Source organism: Nansenia antarctica, assembly GCF_963989245.1.
Source record: "Nansenia antarctica genome assembly, chromosome: 18".
Taxonomy (NCBI): domain Eukaryota; kingdom Metazoa; phylum Chordata; class Actinopteri; order Argentiniformes; family Microstomatidae; genus Nansenia; species Nansenia antarctica.
The window spans coordinates 3,395,223-3,407,138 of NC_137691.1; the positions used below are offsets into that span (position 1 = coordinate 3,395,223).

General features: G+C 47.1%; 1 pseudogene across 1 annotated transcript in view; it reads left to right on the forward strand.

The window, feature by feature from the left end:
• LOC308173470 (sortilin-like) overlaps nucleotides 1-6,242 on the forward strand; it is a 32,492-nt pseudogene extending 26,250 nt beyond the window's left edge. The window contains exons 12-17 of the transcript in view: nucleotides 822-1,007; nucleotides 1,543-1,659; nucleotides 2,052-2,159; nucleotides 3,300-3,412; nucleotides 5,682-5,808; nucleotides 6,156-6,242. The product of the transcript in view is annotated as a sortilin-like (transcript). The remainder of the gene's footprint in view (nucleotides 1-821; nucleotides 1,008-1,542; nucleotides 1,660-2,051; nucleotides 2,160-3,299; nucleotides 3,413-5,681; nucleotides 5,809-6,155) is intronic.
• Nucleotides 6,243-11,916: the final 5,674 nt, after the last annotated feature.

An 11,916-nucleotide genomic window follows, 5' to 3' on the forward strand; every position in this document is an offset into this window, starting at 1 on the left:
AGCTGTGAATCTCCCGTTCTACCACATCCCAAAGGTGTTCTATTGTTCCATTTATTGGATTCAGATCCGGTGACTGGGAAGGCCACGGAAGAACACTGAACTCATTGTCATGTTCATGTAACCAGTTTGTGATGACTTTTGCTTTGTGACACGGTGCATTATCATGCTGGATGTAGCCATTAGAAGGTGCGTTATCATGCTGGAAGCAGCCATTAGAAGGTGCATTATCATGCTGGATGTAGCCATTAGAAGGTGCATTATCATGCTGGAAGCAGCCATTAGAAGACAGGTACATTGTGGCCATGAAGGGATGCACACGGTCAGCAACAATACTCAAATAGGCTGTGGCCTTCAAGCCATGACTGATTTGGTATCAACGGGCCCAAAGTGTGCCAAGAAAACATTCCCCACCCCCACCATTACACCACCTGAATGAATGAGAATGTGTACAGGTCAGGTGTTCCTAGTAAAGTGTTCGGTGAGTGTGTATTATATTATTGTATATTATCATGTCATCAGAACAACCCTGCCAACATTTAAACAGGCCCTCAAAACCCACCTCTTCAAGCTCACCTTCACCAGTTAAACCCCCCCCCCCCCCCGCCAGCAGTACTGTAATCAGGCCCCTATACTTTTATTTATTTATTTTTGTTTCTTTTTATTATTACTACTCAATCTTTGTCAGTTTGTAAAGCGTCTTTGAGTGTCTAGAAAAGCGCTATATAAGTCAAATGCATTATTATTATTATTATTATTATTATTATTATTATTATTATTATTATTAGGTGTTGACCTTGCCCTCTGCCTCCCCCTGCAGGTAGGGAGGGGGACTATGTGCAGTGGCTGGCCCACTCTGCCGACCTCAGCGACCCCACAGACGGGTGCATGCTGGGATACAAGGAGCGCTTCCTGCGGCTGAGGAAGGACTCCGTCTGCTGGAACGGCCGGGATTACGTCATCACCACCCAGCCCAGCCCCTGCCCCTGCACGCTGGGAGACTACCTGTGGTGGGTGCGCCTTCATAAACCTTCCCCTCCTTGTTTCCCCTGCCCCTGCCCCTGTACGCTGGATGACTACCAGTGGTGCGCCTTCATAAACCTTCCCCTCCTTGTTTCCCCTGCCCCTGCACGCTGGGCGACTACCAGTGGTGGGTGCGCCTTCATAAACCTTCCCCTCGTTGTTTCCCCTGCACGCTGGGCGACTACCAGTGGTGGGTGCGCCTTCATAAACCTTCCCCTCCTTGTTTCCCCTGTCGTAAAAAAAAAAAAAAGGACATTTCTGCTTTCATGGGAGAGAGAGAGGAGGGATGACATGCAGGATATGGCATGTAACATTACACACCATGTTCAAACATTAAGCAACATGTAATAACATGGTGTAATAATGTCTTTCTCTGTCTGTCTGTCTGTCTGTCTCTCTGTCTGTCCTGTCTGTCTCTCTGTCTGTCTGTCTCTCTGTCTGTCTGTCTGTCTCTCTGTCTGTCCTGTCTGTCTGTCTCTCTCTCTCTCTGTCTGTCTGTCTGTCTGTCTGTCTCTCTTGTAGTGATTTTGGCTACCACCGGCTGGAGAACAGTTCAGAGTGCGTGGAGCAGGCCGACCTGAAGGGCCGGGCCCTGGAGTTCTGTCTGAACGGGACCAGAGAACAGCTGCAGACCAGCGGGTAAGACAGTTAGGATAACTAACCAGAGACCAGCAGGTAAGACAGTTAGGATAACCAGAGAGTAAAAGTGAAAATGTGACAGGTTCTAATGCTTTGGTCCTCATATCGGGATCTGATGTAATGATCGGACTTTTAAAATGTTTTGAATACATTTCCACGTTATTGAAAATCAACGACACATCGCTAGTCAGCTAACACAGCTTGTTTTGTCAGCCTGCTAACAATGTAAAGTAGTGTTGTAGTTAACTAGGTAGCAGTGGGGGATTACTCACCAGATCCATTGTGTTGCAGTCACTCCATCTCTCTCCCTCTCTCTCTCTCTTTCTCTCTATCCTGCCTTTCTTCCCCCCCCCTCCCCTCTCTCACGCGTGCTTTCTACCTCCTTCCCCAAGCTACCGGAAGATTCCAGGGACCGTTGTGAGGGCGGGGTCAAGCCAGAGAGGAAGGAGCTCGACCTGAAGAAGACCTGCATCAGCAACATGCTCTACCCCAAACCTCTGGTTAGTCCCTACCTACCCCAAACCTCTGGTCAGTGTTGCTCTACCCCAAACCTCTGGTCAGTGTTGCTCTACCCCAAACCTCTGGTCAGTGTTGCTCTACCCCAAACCTCTGGTCAGTGTTGCTCTACCCCCAAACCTCTGGTCAGTGTTGCTCTACCCCAAACCTCTGGTCAGTGTTGAGTCCCTACCTACCCCAAACCTCTGGTCAGTGTTGCTCTACCCCAAACCTCTGGTCAGTGTTAAGTCCCTCTACCCCACGCCTCTGGTCAGTAGGGATGCTCCGATCTGGATTTTTGGGGCCGATACCGATCACCGATTTTTTTCCTCAAGATCAACCGATACCGATACCGATACCGATTTTTTTTTAAATACATAACTGTAGGCCTACTGACTGGATAGCCTACATATTTTTTGCTTTTTAGACAAAAGTTTTGATCCATTAGGCACCAAGCAAACGCAGACCCATTTTTATGGCATAGTAAAGGTCTGGCCTATCACCCAGTTAGGGCCTGAAGCCCAAGTCAGTCGATATGGCTGTATAAAAGACATCATAAACGTGGCCTTCATGGTTTACATACTGTTACGTCCTCCTATGTTTTCTGTTCAGTTATCTGTCTTCCCCAGGGAAAAAAAGAAAGAAAAAAAAAGATCGTTTTTTTGCGATCGGCCATTTTTGCCGATCACCGATCGAGTCATTTGGAGTGAAATCGGCCGATTTAAATCGGTGGCCGATAAATCGGAGCATCCCTACTGGTCAGTGTTGAGTCTTCAGGCCAAAACTCGTAACCTTGTCAGTAGAACCTAGTAGAACCCTAGGTCCAGGGGTTGTGAAGACCACACTGGTGCTTTGTTAACCATAGGCAAGGTTTGCCCTCTCTTTTCCATCTGTCTTTATGTCTCTCTGTCTCACTCACGTTCTCTTTCTCTCTTTATCCTTTCTCTCTCTCTCTCTCTCTCTCTCTCTCCCCCTCCTCTCTCTCTCTCTCTCCCGCCCCCCCTCTCCCTCTATCTCTATCTCTCTCTCCCCCCCCTCACCCTCTCTCTCTTCCTCCCTCCCCACTTCCCTCTCTCCCTCCCTCCCTCCCTCTCTCTCTCTCTCTCTCCTCTCTCTCTCTCTCTCTCTCTCTCACACACACACAGACGGAGGCCCACTCGTTAAGCTCCGCCCCCATAGTAGTGGTTGTCCTGGCGATCCTGGTCCTCAGCGCCGTGGCCGGAGTTCTACTGGTCAAGAAGTACGTCTGTGGAGGGAGGTCAGTACACCGCGCGCGTGTGTGTGCGTGTGTGTGTGTGTGCATGTGTGGGGGTGACTGTGGTTCAGGAGGTAGTGTGTATGTGTATGTAGAGTGTATGTAGTGTGTATGTGTATGTAGGGTGTATGTAGTGTGTATGTAGTGTGACCTGTCCTGCAAGGAAATCAGTCCGACCACATCTATTTACGTGGAAATGAATCAAGCTGGAACCAAAAAAATGCCAATTGGCTGCCCCCGGGAGAAATGATTGGCGAACGAAGCTACGGCAGGATGACAAAAAGCTATGATATGGTGTCGCGAACAGGGCTAAAATTATATTCAAAGAGGTCTAAGACCCAAAAAGGTCTTAAATTTGACTTGTTGAAACTTGTAGGAACCCTGTATAATGGTGCTTTTCCATCAGGGTCCCGCGTTAGTGCAGTTCGGATCAGTTCGAGGTCAGGTCGGGTCACTTTGATCTGTTCTGGTTTTCCATTATACACAAACCGACCCGGACTAGTAGGAGGAGTAGACGATAGTAGGCGGAGTTACGCGTCACACGCAGCCTGGCAAAAAGCTTCCGGGTGTACACAGCAACAGCCGTGATTTTTTTGGAGAGAAAGAGAAAGAGAGAGAGGAAGCTATGTACACATAATAAAGTCATGTTTTTTGAACCCTTAAAACCACTGCCTTCACATGTCTGCTTTATGAACTGTAGTATCATCCATCGGGAAACGCCGACAAGACGCGAATCTACCGGCATTTGACTCATGACACAGCCGGTGTTATTCACAGACAAACACGGTGCCGTTTGCGGGTTAATAACTTCGGTTTACCGGGGGTTAGGATAACAATTCAAACGTGTCCGGAAAGAGGAGAAGCCAGGGAATTCAAAAGTTTTTGAATGGAGTCGATCCTCCACTCCTATCACCGTGGACACAGCGCGGAGCGAATTCCCTGTTAAAACCGGCATTTGACTCATGAGTGAACGGCGAAAATGGCTGGACGGCTGCGGGCGAACTCCCGGTTCATCGAGTTTACGGTTAAAAGCATAACTTCTCGGGGTGTCAGCGCGGTGGTTAAGGGCTCAAAATGACCGTAGACAGATGGTGAAGTTAGCAAAGGAGTATTGTCTTTGTACCACCTCCACAGCCGGTGTTATTCACGGACAAACACGGTGCATAATAGCGATTTTTGTGTTGTGCTTGTTGTAAATAAAAGTTATATGATTCATTGAAATGACATTAAACTAAGATAATACGATGGTCAGCATAATTTTCCGAATCTTTATTAATAAGCTATTACAGAAAATGTAGTGACATTTTCCTAGAGTGAATGTGGTATTTCAAGATGGCGGTTAGTGAAGAAATATATGGGATGGGACATGGGATGACGATTTCCATTGACCAATCAACGGTGTGCAGCGTCACACGTCACACGCAGCCTGGCAAAGAGACCCGGATATGAAATTTTAGACCCTGCTCTCGATGTGGAGCTAAAGAAGCGAGCTGACCTGGGACCGAACCGACCTGGAACGACGAATGGAAAAGGGGAACGAAGCGGGCTGACCCGGGTCAGCACCAGGTCAGCACCGTAGTGGAAAAAGGCCATAAGTCAGTCCATTTACACTTCTCTCCCTCCTCCCTCCTGTCTCTGCTGCCTCTCCCTCCTCTCTCCTCCCTCCTCTCTCTGCTGCCTCTCCCTCCTCCCTCCTCTCTCTGCTGCCTCTCCCTCCTCTCTCCTCTCTCCTCTCTCTGCTGCCTCTCCCTCCTCTCTCCTCTCTCTGCTGCCTCTCCCTCCTCTCTCCTCTCTCTGCTGCCTCTCCCTCCTCTCTCTGCTGCCTCTCCCTCCTCTCTCTGCTGCCTCTCCCTCCTCTCTCTGCTGCCTCTCCCTCCTCTCTCTGCTGCCTCTCCCTCCTCTCTCTGCTGCCTCTCCCTCCTCTCTCTGCTGCCTCTCCCTCCTGTCTCTGCTGCCTCTCCCTCCTGTCTCTGCTGCCTCTCCCTCCTCTCTCTGCTGCCTCTCCCTCCTCTCTCTGCTGCCTCTCCCTCCTCTCTCTGCTGCCTCTCCCTCCTGTCTCTGCTGCCTCTCCCTCCTCTCTCTGCTGCCTCTCCCTCCTCCCTCCTCTCTCTGCTGCCTCTCCCTCCTCCCTCCTCCCTCCTCTCTCTGCTGCCTCTCCCTCCTCCCTCCTCTCTCTGCTGCCTCTCCCTCCTCTCTCTGCTGCCTCTCCCTCCTCTCTCTGCTGCCTCTCCCTCCTCTCTCCTCTCTCTGCTGCCTCTCCCTCCTCCCTCAGGTTCCTGGTGCACAGGTACTCTGTGCTGCAGCAGCACGCTGAGGCTCATGGGATAGAGGGAGTGGACGAGCTGGACACACACACCATGGAGACGGGCAAAACACACTACCACGATGATTCAGACGAGGTGCACACACACACACACACACACACACACAGAGACACACATCACAGAGAGAGAGCCTTACTCTGAGAGCCTCTTTGAGAGCATGAGGAGATGTTATGTACCACTAATATACCATTTTATATATATATATATATATATATATATATATATACTGTATATATATGTATTTTATTGGCTCAAGAGGCCATATATATATATTTATAATATAAATATCAATATAATGTGTCATGTCATTTGACCTTGTTTCAAGGTGGTTTCAAACACAGTGTTTCTTGTTTGTGTGTGGTGTGTGTGTGTGTGTGTGTGTGTGTGTGTGTGTGTGTGTGTGTGTGCGTGCGCGCTTGTAGGACCTTTTAGATTGAGAGGGCGGCTTTGAAAGACCTGACCCGCCTCTCCCAGACGACATCCTAGTCGCTTGTCCAAGACGCCCTCCCTCCATGGTGCCCCAACATGGCCTCTCCTCTCGCCTGTCCCCCCTCCCCTTTCCCCCCTGTCCCCCCTCCCTCCCTCCCCCCCTCCAATGCTACTGCTTCCCGCTCAGTGTCTCCCCCCTGTGGCCGGAGGACTGGATGACTGCTGCCGGCTCTTGCATTCCTCTCCCGTTCAAATGATGCGCCCCCAAAGGAGCTCTGAGGGGGGGGTCTCAGGAGCAGGGGGGAAGGGGGGGGGGGGGGGGGGGGGGGCTGGAGAGCACAGAAGAAGAAGAAGAAGAAGAAGAAGAAGAAGGCCCTTTGTGTCCTTTGGAGGGAGCTTCTGTTTGTGTCTGTCATACTCCCTTTTCCACATCGCTTCTTTTTATGCCTCTCCTCGTGGCTGTGGAGGTGGGGCCTCTCCTCATGGCTGTGGAGGGGGGCCTCTCCTCATGGCTGTGGTGGTGGGGCCTCTCCTCATGGCTGTGGTGGGGCCTCTCCTCATGGCTGTGGTGGTGGGGCCTCTTCTCATGGCTGTGGTGGTGGGGCCTCTCCTCATGGCTGTGGTGGTGGGGCCTCTCCTCATGGCTGTGGTGGTGGGGCCTCTTCTCATGGCTGTGGTGGTGGGGCCTCTTCTCATGGCTGTGGTGGGGCCTCTCCTCATGGCTGTGGTGGTGGGGCCTCTCCTCATGGCTGTGGTGGTGGGGCCTCTCCTCATGGCTGTGGTGGTGGGGCCTCTTCTCATGGCTGTGGTGGGGCCTCTCCTCATGGCTGTGGTGGTGGGGCCTCTCCTCATGGCTGTGGTGGTGGGGCCTCTCCTCATGGCTGTGGTGGTGGGGCCTCTCCTCATGGCTGTGGTGGTGGGGCCTCTCCTCATGGCTGTGGTGGTGGGGCCTCTCCTCATGGCTGTGGTGGGGCCTCTCCTCATGGCTGTGGTGGTGGGGCCTCTCCTCATGGCTGTGGTGGTGGGGCCTCTCCTCATGGCTGTGGAGGTGGGGCCTCTTCTCATGGCTGTGGTGGGGTGCAGAGAGGCTTGGAACAAAAGCAGTGGGATAGGTGTGACCCCGTCATGTTGAGTTCCCAGGGCATTGTGCCCGACATGCTCGATGTTTATCTAAGAGACAATATGGAAAATAGGATGTGCAAACCGTTCAGACGAATTGGTATCGAGTTTGATATTTTGGCTAAAAGCTGGTGTTATCTACCAAGTAAAAAAAACAACAACAACAACAAAAAACTCATGAAGATGTATGATTATACTAACTCTTGTTATAGTTTCAGGCCCTTACCAGCTGTAAGTGAGTATATGCTCACTTTAATATAAGCTTTAACTCTATCTATCTTCTCCTACCCTGCGCATGTGTGGTTGGAGTGGGAAACTTGAATTGTATCACCAAAGCACTTTCAACATTTGTGACAGCGTCTGGTGAAAAGGGGGAGCAAGTCGGCAACCAATCAAAAATGGTGGGACACGTAAATACATCACAAATAAATCACAACAACACACACTCGCTAGTCAAGCCAAATTATTGCAACGCAATGGATTCGGTGAATAATCCCCCATTGCTACCTAGTTAAATACAACACTACTTGACATTGTTAGCAGGCTCACAAAACCAGCTGTGTTAGTTGGCTAGCTAATAGTGTGTCATTGATTTTCAACAACGAAAAACTGAAAAATAAAAGTCTGAACAATAAAGACTTGTTCCCCCTTTCGCCAGCAGCAGCTGTCATATTTAGTATTGCAGATCTCACAGGTAGAACTGAGAGGATAGCTAATATGGGGCTAACGTCTTATGGGGTATAAGCCCAGACAGAAGATAAAGATATGCACTAGTGAATAACTTAAGCAATACAGGGAGCCCATTACTTGAACCGTCTATCATAATGCCTCGTATGGTGTGATAATACTGAAATAACAGATAATCAGCTGTCATGACTTTTGGCTTTTTATACTGTCATGATAAACCGACGCTTAGGTCAGCTAATCACTGCTAGCTAATAGTTTTATGTGTCGTGACTCTGTTAGACAGTTAGCCATAATCTGACATACCTTGTCTAGACGTTGTCATTATTATGGCACAGCTAAGCTAATAGGCTAATGGTTTTCCACAGTAACTGGAGCGTCAACTCACCCCCAATTAATAAGCTGTCTGTGGCCTGTTTAACAGCCATGTGGCTCCACTCCAGGAGTACTGTGAGGGACTGAATGTGTCTTCAAACAGTTAACGCTAGAACAGCCATGTGGTGGGGTCATTTGACCAAGTGAGTAAAAACAAGGTCATCACTTTGCACTCGATTCAGGACCCTCCTTTCATGACTTTCCCTAGATATGTGCGTTCTACCGCCCAGTACCCTTACATTTTCAAAATCACGTCAGGATAAGCTTAGCTAGTATACAGCTATTTCGCAGTTTTTCAGAGTAGGAGGCAGGCTAATTTACAAGACGCGCTAACTAGTGGTCTTTGTGTGTAAGTAGCAGCTTTCCATTATAAAGACTATGATCCTTGAGGCGGCTCTTGTAGTAGGTAAAATAGGCACGGCTGTTCTAGTGTTAAGCAGCAAACCGTTGTTTGTCAGCCGTGACGAACAGACAGTTAATCTGTATGATGGTCCGTCTTTATTTTGTTTGATTAAAAGGTGTTACAGTTGCAATTAAGATTACCGAACTATGTCGCAAAGATATTCGGCATTCTGCGAAAAAAAGCTTGTGTTTCCTTAGAGTTGTTGTGTGTTGCACTGTAAGCGTCTGCAGATATGTGAAATAAATCCTTACATTTGCTTGTCAAAGTATAATATTACCTCAGTATTTTATAAGCTAACAGGAGGAGATGACTAGTTTGAGTACCGTACTCATGTGTCTTCAGACGGTGAGCGGCGTGCTATTGAGTCTTTATAATACTTAGTCCTAATAATTTCTGAGAATGAAATGTTACATGGTTGCCTTGGAAGATTTGAGAAACCAACGTTTGTTTTTTCTGGAAGTTTAATGCAGGTCTGATGCATGATAGAGAGGTTATACACTATATGGACAAAGGTATGTGGACACAATTATCGTCTGGGGCTGTTTTCATGGTTTGGGCCAGGCCCCTTAGTTCCAGTGAAGGGAAGTCTTAATGCTACAGCATACAATGAGATTCTAGAGAATTGTATGCTCCCAACTTTGTGGCAACAGTTTGGGGAAGGCCCTTTCCAGTTTCAGCCTGACAATGCCCCCTACACAAAGTGGTTTGCCGAGTTTGGTCTGGGAGAACTTGACTGGCGTGTTCAGAGCTCTGACCTCAACCCCATCCAACACCTTTGGGATGAATTGGAACGCTGAGTGCGAGCCAGTCCTTCTCACCCAACATCAGTTGCCCGAACTCATTAATGCTCTTGTGGCTGAATGGGAGCAAATCCCCGCAACCATAATAATTCTACAATCTAGTAGAAAGTCTTCCCAGAAGAGTGGAGGCTGTTATAGCAGCAAAGGTGGGACCAACTCCATATTAATGCCCATTTTTGGAACAAGAAGTTCAACAAGCACATGCAAATGAGTGTGATGTTCGGGTGTCCCAATACTTTTGTCCATATAGTGTATCCCCCACTCACGCAATGGGGCTCAGGGGGGCCCCACTCGGTGACACGTTCTTTTGCAAACTGACAGCTGCTGTCATATTTTACCACAGAGTGATGCGGAAGGATATGAAGCGTTACAAAATGGCAGCTCAGGCAGGCTCAATGCAATGGCAGGCTACTGTTGTAATAAAGGCTGACATAATAATGCGTTTTGTTGCTTAGACCTTCTCTGTGAATGTTGTACAGTACGCAACACTCACTCTGCTGACTCCACTGGACCAGGCCTGGTCTGTTCCTCCGTCTGTGTTGTTGAATGCAGATTCACAAAATGGCGGAGGCATCCCCTGTTCTGCATTTGCATTATGTTTTTTTCTGTTCATCTCATAAATGAATAAATAACACTTATTATTTTCACACTCGTGTGTTTGATTCACTACAGAACACAACAGGTTGACTAACAGGTAAAGTAATAATGCATTAGACTTATATAGCGCTTTTCTAGACACTCAAAGACGCCTTTACAAACTGAAAAGATAGAGTAGTAATAATAAAAAGAAACAAAAGGTAAATAGAAGAAAGTATAGGGGCCTAATTAAGGTAGTGCTGGAGACACATGGGAAGAAGAGGGGGTTAACTGGTGAAGGCCAGCTTGAAGAGGTGGGGTTTGAGAGCCTGTTTAAATGTTGGGAGTAAGTAAGTAAAGCTTTATTTATATAGCACCTTTCATACAAGAAATGCAGCTCAAAGTGCTTTACAACAGGATAAAAACATAAAGTGAATATATAAAACACGTACAAGCATAAAATGAATATAAAAGCAGGGGAAGTAGATGAAGCAGTAAAAAGAAAGTAAAGATAAAATACAATAAAAGAAGAGAAATGAATGTAATAAATAAATAGATAAAACATTTATTCTATCTAACAAAAATAACACAGTCTTAAATCCCCCCACACAAGTGAGGTTCTATCCCCTAAACCGAAACGTAGGTTCCACTGCCTTAATAAAATGCTTAAGGACTTTGTAGCACTGAGTCCTTGACAATATTTAAGAGTCCCTTGCCTTGAAAATATTTCAGTCCCTTGCCTTGACAACATTTAAGACTAGGTTTACACCTGTACATAGCTCATAACTGTTTACAATAGTACCTTTCCACATACTGTATATTGCACATGTCTCTTTGATATAGCTTTTTTTTTTGCAGCTGCACAATAGGCTACATACTGTACATATCTACCTTAACTGTACATATCTACCTTAACTGTACATAGCTACCTCAACTGTACATAGCTACCTTAACTGTACATAGCTACCTCAACTGTACATAGCTACCTTAACTGTACATAGCTACCTTAACTGTACATAGCTACCTTAACTGTACATATCTACCTTAACTGTACATAGCTCATAACTATACATCTAGAGAGATAGGAAATGTTAGAATAGGTATAGCATAGCATAGAGTACAGCACAGTGTTTTATTTGTACAGTATAGTATAGTGGATAGTGTACATAGCCTTTATTTATGTAAACCAGCTCTTTTCCCTTCTTGTTTTTAGTTTTTTTTTTTTTAACACCAGGGGAGCCCCCCCCTCCCAAATGTCGTTGTATGGTACCTGTACTGTATTAATGACAATAAAGACCATTCATTCATTCATTCATTCATTCATTCATTCATTCTAAACGACCTTACATGCCTTAATGTACCCATCACTATCATTGTCATGTTTTTTATATCATGTTCTATATCACTATTTGCACTTCTGGTTGGATGCTAAACTGCATTCCGTTGCATAGGTCTTGTACTCTGCAATGACAATCCAGTTGAATCTAATCTAACAGGGTTGACATGTGACACGTGGTCCAGAAGATGTCACTGAGCTTGACACGTGGTGGATTTCACATCAAACAGTCCTCCATATAACAGAAATGATATCACGATAATGAGTTTCAATAACGAAGGCGGACATGCCAGGAAACAACAGTTATTAATGACACCTTAAAAGGCAAAAAGCATCTAAAGAGGAGAGGTGATCAAAACCTTTGACAGAAGCCCCTCCCAGTACTGGACCAGTGACGTATGTGGCGGAAGTTACGTATGTAGCCTCCACTGGCAGTCACACAAAAGGGGCCGCGTTCGTCA